The sequence below is a fragment of the Balaenoptera musculus genome, chromosome 17 (assembly GCF_009873245.2).
Source record: "Balaenoptera musculus isolate JJ_BM4_2016_0621 chromosome 17, mBalMus1.pri.v3, whole genome shotgun sequence".
Lineage (NCBI taxonomy): Eukaryota > Metazoa > Chordata > Mammalia > Artiodactyla > Balaenopteridae > Balaenoptera > Balaenoptera musculus.
In genome coordinates, this window is record NC_045801.1 from 44,747,985 (window position 1) to 44,770,794 (window position 22,810).

Consider the following 22,810-nt stretch of genomic DNA (forward strand, 5'->3'; position numbering starts at 1 on the left):
TTAATTTCATTTATTGTGTTTTTCATCATTGTTTGTTTGCTCCTTAGGTCTTCTAGCTCCTTGTTAAACGTTTCCTGTATTTTCTCCATTCTATTTCCAAAATTTTTGGATCATCTTTACTCTCATTATTCTGAATTCTCTGAATTCTTTCTCAGGTAGACTGCCTATTTCCTATTCATTTGTTTGGTCTGGTGGGTTTTTACCTTGCTTCTTCATCTATTGCATATTTCTCTGTCTTCTCATTTTGCTTAACTTATTGTGTTTGCGGTCTCCTTTTTGCAGGCTGAAGGTTTGTATTTCCTCTTGTTTTTGGTGTCTGCCCCCAGTGGGGAAGGTTTGTTCAGTGGGTTTTGTAGGTTTCCAGGTGGAAGGCACTGGTGCCTGTGTTCTGGTGCATGAGGCTGGATCTTGTCTTTCTGGTGAGCAGGACCAAGTCCCATGATGTGTTTTGTGGTCTGTGAACTTATTATTATTTTAGGCAGCCTGTCTTATAATGGGTGAGGTTGTGTTCCTGTCTTGCTAGTTGTTTGGCTTGGGGTTTCCAGCACTGGAACTTGGTGGTCGTTGAGTGGAGCTGAGTCTTAGCTTTGAGACTGAAATCTCTTGGAGAGCTCTCACCGTTTGATATTAGGTTGGGTTGAGAGGTGTCTGGAGGTCTAATGTCCTGAACTCAGCTCTCCCACCTCATATACTCAGGGCTGATGGCCAGCTGGAGGACCAAGCCCCTGTCAGCCACACAGCCTAGAAGAAAAGGGAGGGGAAATAAAAGAAAGAAAGAAAAAATAAATAAATAAAGTTATTAAAATTAAAAAAATATTATTAATACAAAGAATTTTAAAAGTTAGAAAAATAGAAAAGAAGAAGAGAACAATGAAACCATTAAAAAAATCCACCAATGATAAGAAGTACTAAAAACTAAGATAAACATATAAATCAGAAACTAGTCAATCACGTACAGCAAACCCCAAGTCTACAGTTGCTCCCAAAGTCCACCGCCTCATTTTTGGGCTGATTCATTGTCTATTCATGTATTCCACAGATGAAGGGTACATCAGGTTGATTGTGGAGATTTAATCCTCTCCTCCTGAGGTTGCACAGAGAAATTTCCCTTTCTTTTCTTGTTCACACAGCTCCTCAGGTTCAGGTTTGTATTTGGCCCTGCCTCTGCATGTAGCTTGCCCTCTGGTGTCTGTTCTTCACCCAGACAAGAGGGGGTTAAAGGAGCAGCTGATTAGGGGCTTCTGGCTCACTCAGGCTGTGGGAAAGGAGGGGTACAGAATGCAAGGCAAGCCTGTGGCATGACGTTGCAACAGTCTGAGGCATGCCATGTGTTCTCCCAGGAAAGTTGTCCCTAGGTCATGGGACCCTGGCAGTGGTGGGCTGCACAGGCTCCCAGGAGGGGAGGTGTGGATAGTGACCTGTTCTTGCACACAGGATTCTTGGTGGCTGCAGCAGCAGCACTAGCGTTTCATGCCTGTCTCTGGTGTCCACGCTGATAGCCGCGGCTTGCACCAGTCTCTGGAGCTCTTTTAGGTGGTGCTCTGAATCTCCTCTCCTTGTGCACCCCAAAACAATGGTCTCTTTCCTCTTAGGCAGGTCCAGAGTTTTCCCCAGACTCCCTCCTGGCTAGCTGTGGTGCACTACCCCCCTTCAGTCTGTGTTCATGCAGTCAACCCTAGTCCTCTCCCTGGAATCTGACCTCTGAAGCCCAAGCCTCAGCTCCCAGCCCCCACCCGCCCTGGTGGGTGAGCAGCCAAGCTGCTCAGGCTGGTGAGTGCTGGTTGGCACCGATCCTCTGTGCAGGAATCTCTCTGCTTTGCCCTCTGCATCCCTATGCCTGTGCTCTCCTCCGTGCCTCTGAAGCTTACCTCCCATCCACCTTCCGTCTCCACCAGTGAAGGGGCTTCCTAGTCTGTGGAAACTTTTCCTCCTTCACAGCTCCCTCCCAGTGGTGCAGGTCCTGTCCCTATTCTTTTGTCTCTGTTTTTTCTGTATTCTTTTGCCCTTCCCAGTTACGTGGGGAGTTTCTTGCCTTTTGGGAAGTCTGAGGTCTTATGTCTGCATTCAGTAGGTGTTCTGTAAGAGTTGTTCCACATGTAGATGTAATTTTGATGTATTTCTGGGGAGAAAGTTGATCTCCACGTCTTAGTCCTCTGCTATCTTGAAAGTCCTCCTGCAATTTGTTTTTATTTCATATTTCTTTGCTCTAGGTTCAACATTAAGTAAAGGATATAAGGATCTATGACATGCAAATAAAAGAAGGTTTGCTTTATTCTAATACAGAAGTAAAAAGCCAATTAAAAATTTTGTTTCTAAAGGTTGAAGTCAAGGAAAAATGATGGAAAAACCTGACTTGTTTACCAGTCCATATTCTTTATTTTGTAAAATCTTTTTAATATGTTCATCTTACATGCAAATGCATAATGCTTCTTTTCCCACTCAGTCTCACACACATCCTGGAATCCCCTGTGAGCTCTCAGCCTGGGAATATAGTCCTTTAAGGTTTTGTTGTCTCTATTCATTGCATATACTATAGCTTTGTACATGTTTATTTTGCTAGTTATATGGGTTCAGGCAGGAATTCAAATACGTGATTCTCATTCTTGCTTTCCAAGAGAATTCTCCTGAGGGGAGAAAAAACAATGTACATGTTTTTCTTCTTATTTGACAAAACCAAAAACAATCCTGGATTTAGACCCTTACAAGGAAATATGTTCCACACAAAGTAAGAGCGAAGGACTGTCTTTGTTTCTCTTCTAGCTTTTGAAACTGATTGACTTTTATTATGAGAAAATATAGGCAGCATAGCATTAACTCTAAAACCAAGAGGTCTTTTGTGCTCAATTGCCAGGCAGAAGGGACAGAGCATTTACAGACAAGTAAAATTTCTTAACAGAGGCATGATGGGGCCATGGTCATACTTTGTGTTTAAGAATTGTATAATCTTTTCATGTTTGGGCTCAGTTAAGAAAAGTATCCATGTCCTTGAGCACAGGGAAAAAATAAACTGTTTAAAAATACAGTTTAGGGGAAAATGATGTGACTTGTGGAGAAATATCCAACTTCAAGTCAGTTCCTGGACCCATAAGTGCATGAAGTTCATAAAAAAGTCCCCACCAACCAATTGTGATTACTCTCTGCCTTTAATTACTTTTCAACTGATGTGGAACTCAAGATATTATCAGCCTCTGCTTTACTGAGGTAGACAGTTGGGCAATACAGTAGAGAGCAGAAAATGAACAAAAAAATCAGAATGATGAATAGAGAATGCTGCTTGAAAAAACTTAAAATCTTTTTTGATATGGTCTTCGTTGGACATTTTTTCCCCTTATCTGCTTGTATTTTCACTTTCAAGTTGATAACTCCCAGACTGAGTTGAAACACGATGATGTTTCTGCCATTCTCTTCGAAGTTCATTGTGACTTTTTTTTTTATCATCAGCAGAAATAGAGGGAGACTGAATTAAATGGGAGCTGCAGAACTTGTGAGTGTGATAACAATACAAATGGATTTTCTCTAACAGAGTAAAACAGCTGTCTCTATTATTTGAATGCTTCACCTTTCTCCATTCCATTAATTGGGTCTTTGATCACAAGCTGAGGTGGAGAGGCCCTGATAAGGAATAGGTTATTAGTAAAGTAGCCTAAAGGAATGAATTGGGCCTGGTACTTGCTGCAGAAGATGAGATAAACTCATAATGCCTGTGGATGTGAGTGGTGGAGAGTGATAGGGCCTCCGACTGCCCTGAACTGCTTGCAAAGGGAGAAGACTAATACTCTAGTGCTATGATAGCTAATGCAGGATATAAATTTAGCTCCTGGGAATGGAATAGGATAGAAATTCCATAAAGAGTTTTCTGTAAATGGCTTACACTTTTATATCAAACTGTGGCAGAGTAGTTGCTAAAAAAAATAAAATAAAATAGTTTCTTGATCTCACTATATGTTGAGTACAACTGAAATCTTTCGTATAAAATGAGGAAAAATGACTGTTAAATTTGTTCCCGAAGACATTAATAAGAGTACCCTTTGAAGTGTGGTAAAGCTAAATTGGAGGAATTAACTTTGATTGAATCTAAGCCTGTTTATTTTTCATTTCTGCAGAGTGAGTGTTGAGTGATTTGTAATACTTCATTGGAAATCTTCAGGAACTTGCTATCATGTAATCCATTTTTTTTTGCTGAAGAATACAACCGCAGGGGACAAGGCCATATTGGTTTGTTGTTAATGTACTGGAAAGAGGTACTATGGAGAAAACAGTTAATATTAAATTATGAACACAAGGTTATCTTTCTGCCGCACATGCTCCACTGCCCTAGGCAGGGGTAATCTGTTAATAGCATTCAGCCAAAATGACACCATTAAGGAACTGAAGCTACACATCTTTTGCAAGCTGAATGATGTATAAAGCTGGTTTTCTATCATCCTAGATGCAATAAATTATCCACGCTGCTAAAAATTGAGACAAGACAGAAGTTTGATAGAACCGGCACCCAGACATAAGTGGAAGGCCAGCCTGGCAGGAAATGACATGAAGATGTGAATGATGCTATCACGGTGTTTTTATTTGTGTTGTCCTCTCTCCCCCCAGCTCTGATTTTTAGGCTTTGGGGGCCACGATGGTCAATGGACTATCGTGGCATTTTCATGGTAGAGAGTGAGGAGTGACTGAGAGAGAGAGAAAACGAATAACATACAATTATGCAGATGAGCACCTCAGGAAAGGTTTGGATATCAGATCTACTTTGAATGAATCATTGCCTTTCAGCTTTAGTTTCTGATTGTCAATGCCTGCACACAAAGCGAAGGACATTATAAATGGTCTGTATTGAGAGTTATCTGATTGGTGTGTGCACATTAGGAAACCATAACCTACTCATACTCATTGCCCTTCATATTATTGGTTCCATCAGCATGCACAATAAATAGCTAGGGAAACAATTTAAGATTATTTCCCCTGATGGTTTTTCTCATTTTAAATTAATACAAATGCTTAATAGACTTAAGAGACATAGGGCAGCTATTTGCTCTAGCAGAGCTCCTCACTGTATCAGGAAAAAGTTTTTCTAAACTGCAATGGCAATACCAGTGAAACAAAGTAATATATTAAATCAACGAATGCATATTAAATTTGCACCAATTTCTCCAGCACTCTGGTAGGCACTGGTCATGTAAAGCTAAAAAGAAATCATCCCTTAAAACCTTATAATCTAGTGGGGACTCAGACAATTGCAGCAAAATGTTGTAATGAGGGAGGTATGCAAAATGCCGTAAGAACTTAGAGGAATGTCTGTCAGGAGAATGAGGGTTGGCTTCACAGAGGAAGTGACCAGCACAAAGAGAGGTTTTTAAATATCCTAGTACAGAGAAAATAAGCATAACCAATAAATCCAACCATAGTCCTTATCATATTTCATATGATTTTAAGGGCAGAATTAGAAATATATACATAAGCAGAAAACTATAGTGAAAGCATGGAATTTAGCACACAAACCAAATGAGGAGACCATATGAGATATTTCCAGAAACCCAGAAGCGAGAAGATTCTGATATGACTGGGGTAACCAGACAGGAGAGATTTTATTGGGGTCCAGAACATCATCCCCAGCCCCTCTCTCTCATTCTTCATTCCCAATTATTCACCAGTTCCAGTGTGTTCTATATATGAAATATCTGTCATTTGATCTATTTTGTCCATCTTTATGAACATAACTTTAGTGAATAAAAATTTTTGATTTGTATCACTACCATAGCCTCTTCACTGGTATCTCTGCCTCAGTTTTGTCCCTCTCCAATCCTATCTCTGGAGGGAGGCCAGAGTGATTTTTCTTAAACAAAAATTGAACTGTCAAATCCAGTTTAAATCCTGTGTTGTGGTTGCAATAAGGCAAAGACCAAATCTCTTAATCTGGTGTATAAAGCTCAGAGTATTCTGGCCTGGATACCTCTTGAGCCTCTACTCTTGTCACTCTAACTGCATCTGTGCTCTAGATACTGCAGCTATCCTCAGTTTCTCATTTTGCCAACCCTTATCCACCTCTGAACCTTCAAGCATTGGTTGCTTTTGCTTACATTTTCTTCCCAAACCTATCATCTCATTCCTTCCCTTTTCCTAACTCGTTTGAATTTATTATTCAGATGCTAGATCTTTCCCTGACAGATAAATATGGGACAAAGTGCCCTTGTCTCTGCCCTTGTGGCACTGTATTTCTCCCATCTATGTAATTACCCTAGAGAGTGTACATTCTATAAGGGTAGGGTCTGTAGGTATCTTGTCCACTTCATATCTCCAGTTCTTGGCACAGTGAGAGTAAATATTTGTTGAACACCGAATAAATGATGTGGACAATACATAAATAACAACCTGGAGAAATGGTTGGGAATGACCACAGGAAGATATCAGGACCACAGAGGATGAGTTGAGATCATTCCGATCCTTGGAGACATTTCTCACTGACTGAGCTAAGGAGAACTGAGAAGTAAACTCAATTGGGAGCTGAATAAAAAAAGAAGAGAAGGGTGGTTTTTTAAACTGCAGTGTCTTGACAAGAAATAAGCCTTTATTGGAAAAGAAGAAAGAAGAGATTGGTCAGTAAAGCTTAGATGGCTGGGCTGACTATTTTCTCCTGTGCTAAATTGTTCAAACTGAATTGGGATGTTCCATGCACTTGCAATATAGTTGCTTACCATTGAAATTTTATTTTGTACTGTGCAGACCTTTTGATATCATAAGGGGTAGTCTTGAGGTAGACATAATGTAGGGAAGTTATTTTGAATATCTTATACCAAGGCTATATACAAATATCATAGTGAAGTGACTGTAAATTTGAAATTAGATTAACAATTATTAAAAATTGATTAAAAATCAGATTAACAATTGATTCATTAAACAGCATTTACTTACTGCTTATTTTGTTCCAAAAACTTATAGACAAGAGAATGAAGTATGATGCTGGCTTGCAAAGTGTCCACAGCCAGGGAGAAAAGGCTGAAAAAGCAAGTGAACAAATAATTACAATGAAATGTCATAAATGTTATGACAAGGTGCTATGTAGGTCAGAAACTGGGGAAAAGGAGAGAAAGGAAATTTCTTAGAGAAGACAACATTTGAGCTGCATTTCAAAAACCCGGGAGTAACGAGTAAGGAAAAATAGGAAGAAGAAAGATGCTAGAGGCAGAGGAAACAGCAAAGATACAAAGTCAAAGGAAGAATTTTTAAAAGTTTTGTGGGCAACTATTTGGGCATAGCTAAGATTTTTCAGAGCATCTCTTTTCTCAAATATTTTGTCTCATTGTCCTCATAAGAATTCTTATACTTGTCAGATCCTTCAATAGTCCTGGTTTCCCAGACAACTCACAAAGTATAAGGCCCTCCGTGGTATGGCCGTGGTTTATCTCTTTAACAACATCGTACCCATCTTCTCCAACAACACCAGACTGCTTGCTGCTTCTTTCCTACCATGGCTTTTTTTCTCTCCATGCATTTTTTCAGTGGCATCCCTTCTGACTGACATGCTTTTTCTACAGGCTGCCATCCCCAGTCCACCTCTTCCCACCCTGGGTTAGATGCTCTTCCCCTTTGTAATAAAGATGCTCCATTTATTTATTCAACAAGCATCAATCAAGCCTCTTCAAGTACTTAAGAGCATGAGTTCTGGGGCCAGACACCTTGGGTCTGAGTGCTCTCTGCCTGATCTAGTAGTTATGTGAACTTGGGCAATTTGCTTAACTTCTGTGTATGCTCCAGTTTCCTCCTCTGTGAAATGGGGATAATTATAATGCTTATTTTACATGGTTTGGGGGCAGATTAAATAACAAAATTATTTTAAAAGTATCCATAACATATTAATAACTCAAAATATTTAGCCATATTATAATCATCACCATCATCTTAATGATTAACTATTTCTAGGAGCCAAGCTCTAAGCTTAGATAGTGAAGATACAAAAAATGCATAAAGCACAGCTCCTGCCATCAAGAATTTCATAATCTGTTGGAAAACAGACATAACCAGACAGTAATAAAAGAGTGTGGATTATTCTATGACATGCATAAAGTGAACATAGACTTTTTGAAGAAGCAGCAGTCTTCTACATTTTTTAGAACCATTGGGATGGTTGTTTTGATCTGTTTGAAATCTACTCAGAGAACTACCAGCTATTTTTTACCCGCTCTGCATAAATCTGGCATTCAGGTATCAACATAAATAAGAGGAATCTAGTATAAAATGATTATTGCAGCTGAGAATTAAATTTAGCTGAGGACAAGCACTCTTAGAAGTGAGAAGGAACATCTCAAGCCCACTTGGCTCTATGCCTTTATGTTATAGACGAGGAAACAGTGACACCACTCCACCACAATTGGTTAAGTCCTTGGACTAGAATCACACAGTGCAGTAGTGACTGCATGAAGGGTAGGACCCACATTTTCCCAACCTTGGTTCAGCACTCTTTCCATAAATGCACTGATGTCCCTTTGGTTTTGTTCTTTCATTACCATGATTCGTTTCAAAATCTGTACAAACCTCTGTTTCCCCCCAGAAAGTTACACATGGCTTTCCAGTCTCATGTTATTCATCTGACATTCTGGGCTTGGGCCAACCTCAGTGCAGCCTCTAACCACAATGGAACCTGGAAGATACCTCCTGTTCTCTGCATAGCCAGTCCAGAGAGCATCAGTCCAAAACTACTCCTTCCTTTTCTGATGTCACTGCACAGAGTTTTCTGAACCTCTACTTTTTGTACCTCATTGCATTCTATATTGTTTCACATTTCATGTATCGCCCTTGGATTTTTTCACATATGTGTTTTCTAGGGGAAAGAGCAAATCACAAAGGTATTTCCAAGTTGCCTAACCCATGCTACTAGTTATATTGGGTTGCTCAAATGCATGTTGAATGGAACCGACTTAAATTTAAGTACTCTTCCTCCAAACTGTAAGTCATTTGGGAAAAAAAATACATCTTCTTATTTTCCTATGTATTTTAGGGGTAGTGTTGAAAGCCTTGCTTTCTTCAAATTTTAATAAATTGGCTATTTAAAGAACATTCTATACTTCATACACTCCAGTTTTTCCCTAAGGTTTGCATAAGCCGTTTGTTGTGCCAGAAACAATACTCTTCCTAACTTGCTTGGATAACATCTCTTTAAACAATATGGCTTATTATTCTTTTAATGTACTAAAACTATTGGCATATACACTTTAAGATTTTCTCTTATATATATATATATATATATATTTTTTTTTTTACCTGATTGTCCCACAGGATTCTAGGAAGGTTTAAATCTCTATTTTCTTTTTCTCTTTGTGCTGTTGGCTCTTGATTCTAATTATTTTCTTATACCTGTTTTGTTTTTTTTCAGGTTTTCTATTAAAACAAGTGAAAAATGTTAAGATGGGGAGCTGAGCTGTAGGTAGTTTCTTAAATATACTATACTCTTTTCAACTATCTGAAACTACTTTTTCACTTAATTTTTAAAGTTACATTTATTTTCAGGAAGATTTCCCACTGTGTTTCTGGCCAGGAACATTTAGATCAGAGCCTGAGTCTCCATCTTTCCATCTGTACAATAGGTTAGCCCACCCATTGTTATTGTGGAGAATAGTGACTTAATGCCTAGGAAAATCTTTGAATATTCAAGAAAAGATTAGCTTGGCAAAACTGTGATTGGCTGAAGCGTGACTGCCATATGAATACTGCGTGCATATTGCACACTTTTCTAAGATTTATGAAAGATAGATCATAGGTTAAAGGCAGGACGTAGAGAGCAGATAGTGTTCAGAAACAAATTGTATACCTACTGTAGTCATCATTTCAAACATCCTTAGCAACTCCTGGTAATCCTAGTTGTAATCTAGCTTCCACTGTTTTTAATCAAGCATTGAATTTGCAATATTTATGACAAAAGGTTCATTTGCCATGTTTAAATTAAAAAAATAACTTCTTCAAAGTTGGTTCTATCTAGGATAAATTGTTGAATAGGGAAAGACTTCTGGAAATCCCCAACTTATTTTTTTCTTCCTTTTTCCTACCCAATGGTATTCTCACTCTTTTCTAACCCACTTCAATTGCCTGCTGTATCAAAACTGTCTACAGTTCTTCACATTCTTAATCAAACCCCAAACTCAGGAGGGGATTTTATAGAATTGTAACAAAACACAAAGTTTAAGATCAATGTTTTGTTACCCTCAAGAATACTTACCTTATAATAATGCACAAGAAACCTTATGGCAATGTAATGATTCTCTAATTATGGTTTCCTAAGGATCAAGGTATAGATCTTGATATATATATTGATATTTTCAGGATAGAAATAACCTTTTCAATTCCCTTTATATTACACCTCAATGAATTCAACTAAAGATGCTAAATAAGTGTAATACTTTCAACATTTGCTTCAGGCCTAGTATTTTCTTCAGAGAATTTTTAGAATTCCATGATAGTCATCTTTTTTAATAGCTGAACCAACAGTGACTAGGTAAGGCAATTAAGTTATAGACTTTGAAGCTGGACTCCATTGGTTTGAATCCCGGGTCTGCTACTTAATAGCACATTGCTGCAAATGGCAAAATGTCATTCTTTTTTTATGGCTGAGCAGTATTCTATTGTGTGTATGTGTGTGTCTATATATATATATATATATATATATATATATATATATATATATATATAATATTGTCTTTATCCATTCATCTGTTGATGGACACTTAGTTTACTTCCATATCTTGGCAATTATAAATAATGCTGCTATGAACATTGGGGTGCATGTATCTTTTCCAATTACTTTTTTTGTTTTTTTCAGATATGTACCCAGGAGTGGAACTGCCAGTCATATGGTAGTTCTATTTTTAGTTTTTTGAGAAACCTCCGTACTGTTTTCCACAGTGGCTGCACCAATTTACATTCCCACTAACAGTGTACAAGTGTTCACTTTTCTCTACCTCCTCACCAACATTTGCTATTTGTGTTCTTTTTGATGATAGCCATTCTGACAGGTGTCAGGTGATATATCATTGTGGTTTTGATTTGCATTTCCCTGATAATTAGCAACGTTGAGCATCTTTTCTTGTACCTATTGGTCATCTGCATTTCCTCTGGAAAATGCCTATGTAGTTCTGCCATTTTTTAAAATTGTTTTTTAAAAATTTTTATTGGAGTATAGTTTATTTATGCCCATTTTTTAATTGGATTGTTTGGGTGTTTTTTGTGTTGAGTTGTATGAGCTGTTTATATATGTTGGATATTAACCCCTTATTGGTCATATCATTTTCAAATATCTTCTCCCATTCAATAGGTTGCCTTTTCATTTTGTTTATGGTTTCCTTTGCTGTGCAAAAGCTTTTAAGTATAATTAGGTACCATTTGTTTGCTTTTGCTTTTATTTCCTTTAGTTTAAGAGATGGATCCAAAAAAAATATTGCTGCAATTTAGGTCAAAGGGTGTTTTCCTATGTTTTTCCCTAGTAATTTCATAGTATCCAGTCTTACATTTAGGTCTTTAACCATTTGAGTTTATTTTTGTGTATAATGTTAGAGAAATTCTAAATTCCCTCTTTTACATGTTGCTGTCCAGATTTCCCAGCATCACTTGTGAAAGGGACTGTCTTATAACCATTGTATATTGTTGTCTCTTTTGACATAAATTAATTGACCATAAGTGAGTGGGTTGTCTATCCTGTTCCATTGATCTATGGGCCTGTTTTTGTACCATTACTATACTGTTTTGATTACTGTAGCTTTGTAGTATAGTCTCAAGTCTGGAAGTGTAATTCCTCCGGCTCTGTTCTTCTTTCTCAAGATTGTTTTGGCTATTTGGGGTCTTTTGTGTTTCCATACAAATTTTAAAATTATTTGTTCTAGTTCTGTGAAAAATCCCATTGGTATTTTGTTAGGGATTGCATTGAAACTGTAGATTGCCTTGGGTAGTATGGTCATTTTAACAATATTGATTCTCCCAATCCAAGAACACGGTATATCTTTCTATCTGTTTGTCTCATCTTCAATTTCTTTCATTAGTGTCTTATAGTTTTCAGAGTACAGGTCTTTTGCCTCCTTAGATAGGTTTATTCCTATGTATTTTATTCTTTTTGATGCAATGGTAAAAGGGGTGGTTTCCTTAATTTCTCTTTCTGATATTTCATTTTTTGTGTATAGAAATGCAAAAGATTTCTGAATATTAATTTTGTATCCTGCAACTTTACCAAATTCATCAGTGAGCTCTACTAGTTTTTTGGTAGCGTTTTTACGATATTTGATGTTGAGTATCATGTCATCTCCCAACAGTGACAGTTTTACTTCTCTGTTTCCAGTTTGACTTTATTTTATTTCTTTTTCTTCTCTGATTGCTCTGGCAAGGACTTCCAAAACTATGTTAAATAAAAGAGGTGAAAATGGACATCCTTGTCTTATTCCTGATCTTAGTGAAGATGCTTTCAGCTTTTCACCATTGAGTATGATATTAGTTGTGAGTTTTTCATATATGGCCTCTATTATATTTAGGTATGTTCCCTCTATACCTGCTTTCTGGAGAGTTTTATCATAAACGGATGTTGAATTTTATCAAAAGATTTTTCTGCTTCTATTGAGATGATCATATGGTTTTTATTCTTTGATTTGTTAATGTGGTGTATCACATTGATTGATTTGTGGCTATTTGAAGCATTCTTACATCCTTGTTATAAATAAATCACACTTGATCATGGCATATGATCCTTTTAATGCATTGTTGGGTTTGGTTTGCTAATATTTTGTTGAGGATTTTTGCATAATTGTTCATCAGTGATATTGGCCTGTAATTTTGTTTTTTTGTGATATCTTTGTCTGTTTTTGGTATCAGGGTGTTGGTGGCCTCATAAAATGGGTTTGGAAATATTCCTTCCTCTGCAATTTTTTGAAATATTTTGAGAAGGGTTGGTGTTAACTCTTCTCTAAATGTTTGGTAGAATTCACCTGTGAAGCCGTCTTGTCCTGGACTTTTGTTTGCTGGGAATTGTAAAAGTACTGATTCAATTTTGTTACTGGTAATTCATCAGTTCATGTTTTCTATTTCTTCCTGGTTCAGTCTTGGGAGCTGGTACCTTTCTAAGAATTTGTCCATTTCTTCTTGGTTGTCTGTTTTATTGGTATATAATTACTCATAGTAGTCTCTTATGATCCTTTGTATTTCTGTCGTGCCAGTTGTAACTTCTCCTTTTTCATTTCTGATTTTATTGATTTGGGCCCTCTCCCTTATTTCTTGATGAGTCTGGCTAAAGGGTTGTCAATTTTGTTTTTCTTTTCAAAGAAGCAGGTTTTAGTTTCATTGGAATTTTTCTTTTTTTAGTCTCTATTTTATGTATTTCTGCTCTGATCTTTATGATTTCTTTCCTTCTACTAACTTTGGGTTTTGTTTGTTCTTCTTTCTCTAGTTGCTTTAGGTGTAAGTTTAGTTTTTTTTTATTTGAGATTTTTCTTGTTTCCTGAGGTAGGCTTTTTTCACTGTAAACTTCCCTTTTAGAACTGCTTTTGTCATGTCTCATAGGTTTTGGATCATCCTGTTTTTGTTTTCATTTGTCTCTAGGTATTTTTTGATTTCCTCTTTGCTTTCTTCAGTGATCCATTGGTTATTTAGTAGCATATTGTTTAGTCTCCATGTGTTTGTGTTTTCTGCAGTTTTTTTCTTGTGGTTGATTTCTAGTCTCATAGTGTTGTGGTCAGAAAAGATGCTTGATATGATTTCAATTTTCATAAATTTACCAAGGCTTCTTTTGTGGCCTAGTATGTGATCTATCCTAGAGAATGTTCCATAGGTACTTTAAAGAAATGTGTATTCTACTACTTTCAGATGGAATGCTCTCTCTACATCCGTTAAGTCCATTTGGTCTAATGTGTTATTTAAGGCCTGTGTTTCCTTATTGATGTTCTCTCTGGATGATCTGTCCAGATCTGTCCAGATGGATGTAAGTGGGGTGTTAAAGTTGTCTACTATTATTGTGTTACTGTCGAGTTCTCCTTTTATGTCTGTTAATATTTGCCTTATATATTGATGTGCTTCTATATATATACACAATTTGTATGTCTTCTTCTTGGACTGATCCCTTGATCATTATGTAGTGTCCTTCTTTGTCTCTTCTAACAGTCTTTATTTTAAAGTATATTTCATCTGATATAAGTATTGCTACTCTAGCTTTCTTTTGGTTTCCCTTTGCATGGAATACCTTTTTCTACCCCTTTGAGTTTGTATGTGTCTCTAGATCTGAAGTGGGTCTCTTGTAGGCAGCATATATACAGGTCTTGATTTTGTATTCATTCAGTCACTCTATGTCGCTTGGTTGGAGCATTTTGTTCATTTACATTGAAGGTAATTATCAATATGTATGCTCTTATTGCCATTTTGTTAATTGTTTTGGATTTGTTTTTGTAGGTCTTTTTTCCCCCTTTCTTCTTCTTTTCTTCTCTTCTCTTGTGATTTTATGACTATTTTTAGTGTTATGTTTGGATTCCTTTTCCTTTTTTGTGTGTATGTCTATTATAGATTTTTGTTTGTGGTTACCATGAGATTTTTGTATACCAGAGTGTTTTATATATGTGATTATTTTAAGTTGTTGCTTTCTTAATTTCAAATGCATTTCAAAAACCATATATTTGTACTCTCATCCCTTCACAATTATTCTTTTTGATATTATATTTTATACCTAATTGTCTTGTGTATCCCTTAACTTCTTATTGTGGATATAGATAATTTTACTACTTTTGTCTTTTAACCTCCCTAGTAGCTTTGTGAGTTGATGATTTATTACCATTGCTGTATATTTGCCTTTACCTGTGAGCTTTTTCATTTCATAATTTTCTTGTTTCTAGTTGTGGCCTTTTCTTTTTTTTTTGCCTAAAGAAGTTCCTTTAACATTTGTAGTAAAGCTTGTTCAATGGTACTGAATTCTTTCATCTTTTGCTTGTCTATAAACCTCTTGATTTCTCCATCAAATCTGAACAAGAGCCTTGCTGGGTAGCATATTCTTGTTCATAGATTTTTCCCTTTAATCACTTTAAATATATTGTGTCACTCCCTTTTGGACTGCAGAATTTCTGCTGAAAATTCAGTTGATAGCCTTGTATGTTATTTATTTCTTTTCCCTTACTGCTTTTGATATTCTCTCCTTATCTTTAGTTTTTGTCATTTTAATTACACTGTGTCTTGGTGTGGTCCTCTTAGGGTTCTAACTGTATGGGACTCTGAACTTCCTGGACTTGAGTGACTGTTTCATTTCCCAGATTTGGGAAGAATATTCTCAGTCCCTTTCTCTATCTCTTCTCCTTCAGGGACCCCTATAATGTGAATATTACTGTACTTCATGTTGTTGCAGAGGACTCATAAACTGTCCTAATGTCTTTTCATTCCTTTTTTTCTGTTCAGTGGTAATGATTACCATTACTCTGTCTTCCTGATCCATTCCTCTGTATCATTTTGTCTCCTACTGATTCCTTCTAGTGTATTTTTCATTTCAGTTATTGTATTTTTCATCTGTTTGGTTATTATATTTTCTCTTTGCTAAAAACTTCTAACTTCTCTCTCTGTGCATCCATTCTTCTCCCAAGTTCTTTGATCAGCTTTACAATCATTACTCTAAACTCTTTCTCAGATAGATTGCCTATCTCCATTTCACTTATTTCTTCTTCTGGGGTTTGATCTTATTCCTTTATCTGGAACATGCTCCTCTGTTACCTCATTTTGTCTTAAGTTGATATTTGTATTTTTACATATGTGGTAAGTTGGTTATGTTCCTCAACCTCAGAGAAGTGGCCTTCTGTAGATGTTCTATGTGTCCTAGCAGTGCATTCACCTCTTGTCACAAAAGCTATTTGCTCTAGGGATTATCTCTTAAAAGGCTGTGAGTGTCCTTCTCTTGTGGTGGGCTATGTGTACAGTCTGGTAGGATTAATTGGCTCCTAGCCCAGTTGATTGCCAGGCCTTGCCTTGTGTGGATGCTGCTGGCTGCTGTTTAGGTCACCTCAGGTCATGAGGTGGCTGGCTGCAGAACACTATGGGGCCCTGGGGTTAGTGCTGGCTCACTGGTGGGTGGAGTCAAGGTCCTGAAGTCTCTGGAGCTGTTGCCCACCAACTGACAATCAAGTCAGGTCCTGGGGTTAGTGCTGGACTACTGGCAGAGAGAGCCAGTTCATGGAGTCTGGCTGCAGGACCAAGGGATCCCAGAGCTTGTGTCAGATAGCTGGTTGAGGGGGGCCAGTTCCTGACACAGTTGTGTATGGGGTCCAGGATGTCCTGAAGCTTATGTTGGCATGCTGTTGGACAGGGCCAGGGCCCCACTGGTTCTAGGGTAAGGTCTTGCCTGCTGTGAGCAGGCTGGGTCTGTACACTGTGGGACTGTAGTTTTGTTGTGTCCAGTGTCTGCTCCCTGGTGAATGAGGCTGGTCTAGAGGCTAGTGCAGGCTTCCTAGAGGGAGGGGCTGGTACCTGTCCACTGGTAGGTGGGGCTGGGTCTTGGCTTTCTAGTGGGCAGAGCTGCATCTAAGGGCATGTCTAGATGGGCTCAGTTAGTCTTCAGGCAGTCTTTCTGCTGACGAGTGGGCTGCCCAGTTAGTTGTTTGGCCTGAGGCTATTGGGTGGAGCCAGGGCTTGGCGAGAATGGGTCAAGATGGCATCTGCCAGCAGCAGTGTTCACGATGTAATATGTTCTCAAATATGGCTGCCACCAGTGTCCATGTCCCCAGGGTGAGTTGTTTCCTCCCCCTACCTCTCCAGAGACTCTCAAAGATGAGCAGTTATGTCTGGCCCAGGCTCCTATCAAATTACTTCTATTGCTCTGGGTCCTGGTGCATGTGAGATTTTGTGTGCACCCCTTAAGAGTGAAGTCTCTGTTTTTCCCAGTCCTATGGGGCTTCTGAAATGAAGCCCTACTAGTCTTCCAAGCCAAATGCTCTTAGGAATTGTCTTCCCAGTGCAGGACCCCTGGGCTGGGGAGCCCAATGTGAGGCTTAGAACCCTCACTCCTGTGGGAGAACCTCTGAAATATAATTATTCTCCAGGTTATGGGTAGCCCACTGAGGGGTATGGGATTTGATTATATTGTGAGTCTGCCCCTCCTACCTATCTCATTGTGGTTCCTTCTTTATGTCTTTAGTTGTAGAGGATCTTATCTGGTATGTTCCAGTCTTTTTCATTAATAGTTGTTCTGCAGATAGTTGTGATTTTGGTGTGTTCATGAGAGGAGGTGAGCTCAGGGTCTTTCTACTATGCCATCTTGGGTGCTCTTCCTCTTCTTTCCTTTCTTATTTTGTTGATTTGGGTCCTTTCTGTTTTCTTTTTGGTGACCTTGGCTAAAGATTTATCAACTTTGTTTATCGTTTCAAAAAGCCAGCTCTTGGTTTTATTGATCTTTTCTATCTTTTTTCTCTATTTTATTTATTTCCTCTCTGATCTTTATTATTTTCTTCCTTCTCCTGACTTTGGGCTTTGTTTGCTATTATTTTTCTAATTTTAGGTGGTAGGTTAGGTTGTTTATTTTAGATTTTTTTGTTTCTTGAGGAAGGCCTGTATCACTGTGAACTTCCCTCTTAAAACTACTTTTTCTGTGTCCCATAGATTTTGGATCAATTTATTTCCATTTTCATTTGTTTCAAGATATTTTCTGATTTTTTTCTTGGATTTCATCATTGACCCACTGGTGTTTTAGCAGTATGTAGTTTAGTCTCCTTGTCTTGGTTCTTTTCTTGTTTTTCTTTCTGTAGTTGATTTCTATATTCATACTCTTGGGGTTGGAAAAAACATTTTATAATTTCTAACTTCTTAAATTTGTTGAGGCTTGTTTTGTCACTTAGGATTGTGACCTATTCCTCAACAACATTTCATGTGCACTTGAAAAGAATGTTTATTTTGCTGTTTTTGGATGTAATGTCCTGTAGATATCAAGTAAGTCCAGCTGGCCTATTGTGTCATTTAAGTCCACTCTTTCCTTTTTTTATTTTTCTGTCTGGATGATCTGTCCGTTGATGTCAGTTGGGTGTTAAAGTCTCCTACTACTATTGTATTATTGTCAATTTCCCATTTTTATATCTGTTAGTATTTGCTTTATATATTTAGGTGATTCTGTATTGGGTGCATATATGTTAGTGAGTCTAATATCTTCTTCTTTTATAGATCCCTTTATCATTATATAATGCTTTTCTTTGTCTTTTGTAATAGCCTTTATTTTAAAATCTAGTTTGTCTGATATGAGTATTGTTGCCCCCTTTCTTGTCATTTCCACTGACATGAAATATCTTTTTCCGTCCTTTCACTTGCAGTCTCTGTGTGTCTTTTACCCTGAAGTGAGGCTCCTGTAGGCAGAAATTGAAGGGTCTTTCTTTTTAATCCAATTAGCCACCTTATGTCTTTTTATTGAGGCACTTAGTCCATTGGTATTTAAAGTAATTATTGATAGATATGTACTTATTGCCATTTTATTCCTTGTTTTCCAGCTTTTTTTGTAGTCCTTTTCTGTTCATTTCTTCTTTTTGTTTCTACTGTTGTGATTTGATGATTTTCTTCTGTAGTATGTTTGAGTTCCTTTCTTTTTGGCTTTTGTATATCTATTCTAGGTTCTTGATTTGTGGTTACATTGGGTTCATATATGCTGACCCATAGTTTTATCTATTTAATTTAAACTGATAGTCATTTAAGTTCAAATACATTCTAAAAGCTACATTTTTTACCCTACTCTCCCACATTTTTGTATTTTTGATATCATATTTTACATCTTCATGTGTATTCCTTTGCTGTTTATTGTAGTTATAGTTGCTTTTACAATTTTTTGTCTATTAGTCTATGTACTGGCTTATTTATGTGATCTTTAATCCTTGCTATATATTTGCCTTTCCTGTTGGGAATTTCCCTTTCCTATATGTTCTTACTCCTTTCCATTTAGAAAAGATCCTTCAAAATTTCCTTTTGGATGGTTTAGTATTGATTTTTTTTACTTTTTACTTTTCTGAGAAGCTCTTTATCTCTCCTTCCATTCTAAATGATAAACCTGCTGGATGGAGTATCATAGATTGCAGGTTTTCCCCTTTCAGCACCTTGAATATATCATGCCACTCCCTCTAGCCTTCAATGTTTCTGCAGAGAAATTAGCTAATAGCCTTAGGGGGATTCCCTTGTGTATATATGACTCTTTGTTTTTCTCTTTCTGCCTTTAGAGTTATCTCTATATCTTTAATTATTGCCATTTTAATTATATGTCTTAGTGTGGGTCTGTTATGCTTCATCTTGTTTGGGACCCTCCATGCTTACTGAACCTGGATATCTGTTTCCTTCTTTAGTTTTGGGAAGTTCTCAGTCATAATTTCTTCACATATATTTTGATACCCTTCTCTCTGTCTATTCTCCTTCTGGAACCACGATAACGTGACTGTTGGCATGTTTAATGTTATCCGATAGATCTTGTATGTTGCACTCTTTTTTTCTTAAATCTGACTTTCTGTTTGCTGTTCTGGTTGGGTGATTTTCATTATTCTGTTTTCCTGATCATTTATGCATTCTTTGTCATTTAGCCTGTTATTCATTGCTTCTAGAGTGCTTTTTATCTCAGCTATTGAATTATCTATTTTTGATTGGGTCTTCATTGTAGTTTTTAGTTCCTTGTTAAAATGAGCTCTCTCAAATCAGTTCTCTTCCCTAATTCAATTCATTTTTAATACCAGTGTTTGAATTATTTGTCAGGTAGATTGCTTATTTCTGTTTCATTATTAATTTATTTTCATTCATTTTCTCTTATTATTTCAATTGAGAGTGGTTTCTCTGCCTTTTCATTTTATTTAACTTTCTCTGTCTCAATGAATTTAGGTGAAAACAACTGTGGTCTTGAAGGGGGCTTCTTATGTGTGAGTGTCCCCTGTGTATACTGCATTTGCCCAATGCCTTTGGTAAGAGGACAGGATTTGATGTGGACACCAGTCACATCTTTCTTCAGGGTGTGCTGATCACTATTACTTCAGTAGGGGGTGTGGCTGGTGATGGAGGAGCTAGAGCCTGCACAGTGTGTGAGGCAGGACTTCTTCTCTGCTCAGTGGCCATCACCACCTTGTCAGGGGTGGGGTCTGCTCCCAGGTTGCTGTAGCAGAAGCCCTGATGGTTGAGCTGAAGTTGGCTCTGTTTCCTTTAAGTATGTGTTTTTCCTTCTCCCTGCACTGGGGCCTCTGTCCCAAAGGAGAGGAGTGCTGAAGAAAGTGCAGCTTGTGAACTTACTAAGTCTGATGCACTACTTCTGTATGCATCTGCAGCTCTGCTGAGATGCAGCCCATGGTTGCATCTTTTCCCCTGTCATGGCTGACCCAGCTCTAGTGCTAGGCTGTGGTGTGCAGTGGGCAGGGATGGTGCATTGCCTCAGCTTGGGCTGAGGCTTACAGCAAGGCAGTCGCAGGGATTCTGGCAGATGTGCTACAGTCAGAAGTGTGAGCTAATTCTGGGGATCTGCTTGAGTAAGTGCTGACAATGGCTGCTGCCACCCCACTGGGGCTATGTCTTGGGCTTCTGGTCACCTCTTCATCCCTAGATCAAGTCTTTTGCCAGATTCTCTCTACCCTAGATGCAGTGCCAAGTTCTGGCATGGAGTGTTGTTCACTTGGCTTGGAATGGAGAGTGTGATGAGGCAGCAGCTACTAGGGCAGATCCCTTTCTGCCTGCCTGGAGGCAAGCCAGCACCTATGTGCTCCTCACAAGTGGAATCTAGTCTTCTTCAGTCTTTCTATCTGTCCCAGTGGGTCTCCAAGCAGCCAATGGGGCTTGTCTCTTATGCATAGGACCCAGAACTGGGATGCCCAATATGTAGCTCAACCCACTTACTCTCTAGTGCAAGTGTACACCAGTGTGATCTTTTTCCACTTAGTCCCCTCTCAGGGGTACAGGTCCTGACCCAATGCTTTTCTTCCCATCCTACCTGATTATGTGTATAATCTTTTTTATAGCCTCAGTTGTTTAAGAGTCTTTCTACCAGCTTTCAGTTAGTTTTCTGTGGGAATTGTTCCACATGTAGATGCATTTTTGATGTGTTCATGGAGGGAGGTGAGCCCCACGTCCTCTTACTCTGCCATCTTGATCTCTTTGCCTTTCTTGTCTTATAAGGACACCAGCAATATTAGATTAAGCACTCCCTCAACTCCATTATGACCCCATATTAACTTACATTTGTAAAGACACAAGTTCCAACATTCACAGAGGTTAGGACTTTACTATTTGGGGGGCACACAATAATTCAACTCACAGCACCCCAATACTTACCACTTCTATTGCTCTTCCTCCATTCCCAAAGATATAATTTTCCTCTAGTATCAGTTTTATTCATCCTGAAGAACTTCTTTTATCATCTTTTGTAGATCAATTCATAGGAAAATTGTCTTTAATTTTTCTTTATCTGAAAATATCTTTATTTTTATTTTTGAAAGATAATTTCACTGGTTATAGAAATATGGTTTGACATGTCCTTTATTTCTTCACTTTGAAGATGTTCTACCTTATAGCCTCTGTGGGTTTTAATGAGAAATCCAGGGTCATTTGAATTGTTTTTCCCTGTAAGTACCTTATAATTCCTCTCTAGTTGCTTAATTTTTTCCTGTATCTTTATTTTCTATCAGTATGTTTTTGATGTGTTGAGGGGTGATTTTCGTTGAACTCATCTTGTTTGGGGTTTGTTGAATGTCTTGAGTCTAAATTTATGTCTTTTAGTAAATCTGGGATAATTTCAGCCATTATTTTTCAAATACTTTTCCTGACTTAGTTTTTCTCTTTTTCACATGAAACTCTAATTACATTCATATTAAACATTTGATATTGTCCCTCACATTATTTAGGCTCTGTCCATTTATTCAATATTTTTTCTCTGTTTTTCAGATTGGATAATTTCTATTCACCTAGCTTCAATTTCACTTACTATTCCCTCTGACATTTTTATTCTGTTATTAAATCCTCACAGTGAGACTTTTTTAAATTTTCAAATATTGTATATTTTGTCCTAAAACCTGCACTTATCTCTCTTTTATAGTCTCCATTTCTCAGCTGAGTTTCTATCTTCATTAAATTCAAGTGTTCTTTCTATTACTTCAATGAGCATAGTTGTACTAGCTGCTATAAAATCCTTTTATTACAGCTCCAGCATCCAGGTCATCTCAGGGTTGGTATCTGTTGGTTGTCTTTTCTCTTGAGAATCTGTCACGTTTGTTTTGTTTTGTTTTTTTATTTTTAAACATCTTTATTGGAGTATAATTGCTTTACAATGGTGTGTTAGTTTCTGCCTTATAACAAAGTGAATCAGTTATACATATACATATGTTCCCATATCTCTTCAATCTTGCATCTCCCTCCCTCGCACCCTCCCTATCCCACCCCTCTAGGTGGTCACAAAGCACCGAGCTGATCGCCCTGTGCTATGCGGCTTCTTCCCGCTAGCTATCTACTTTACATTTCATAGTGTATATATGTTCATGCCACTCTCTCACCCTGTCACATCTTACCCTTCTCCTTCCCCATATCCTCAACTCCATTCTCTAGAAGGGCTGTGTCTTTATTCCCATCTTGCCACTAGGTTCTTCATGACCTTTTTTTTTTTCCTTAGATTCCATATATATGTGTTAGCATACTGTATTTGTTTTTCTCTTTCTGACTTACTTCACTCTGTATGATAGACTCTAACTCCATCCACCTCACTACAAATAGCTCAATTTCGTTTCTTTTTATGGCTGAGTAATATTCCATTGTATATATGTGCCACATCTTCTTTATCCATTCATCCGATAATGGACACTTAGGTTGCTTCCATGTCCTGGCTATTTTAAATAGAGCTGCA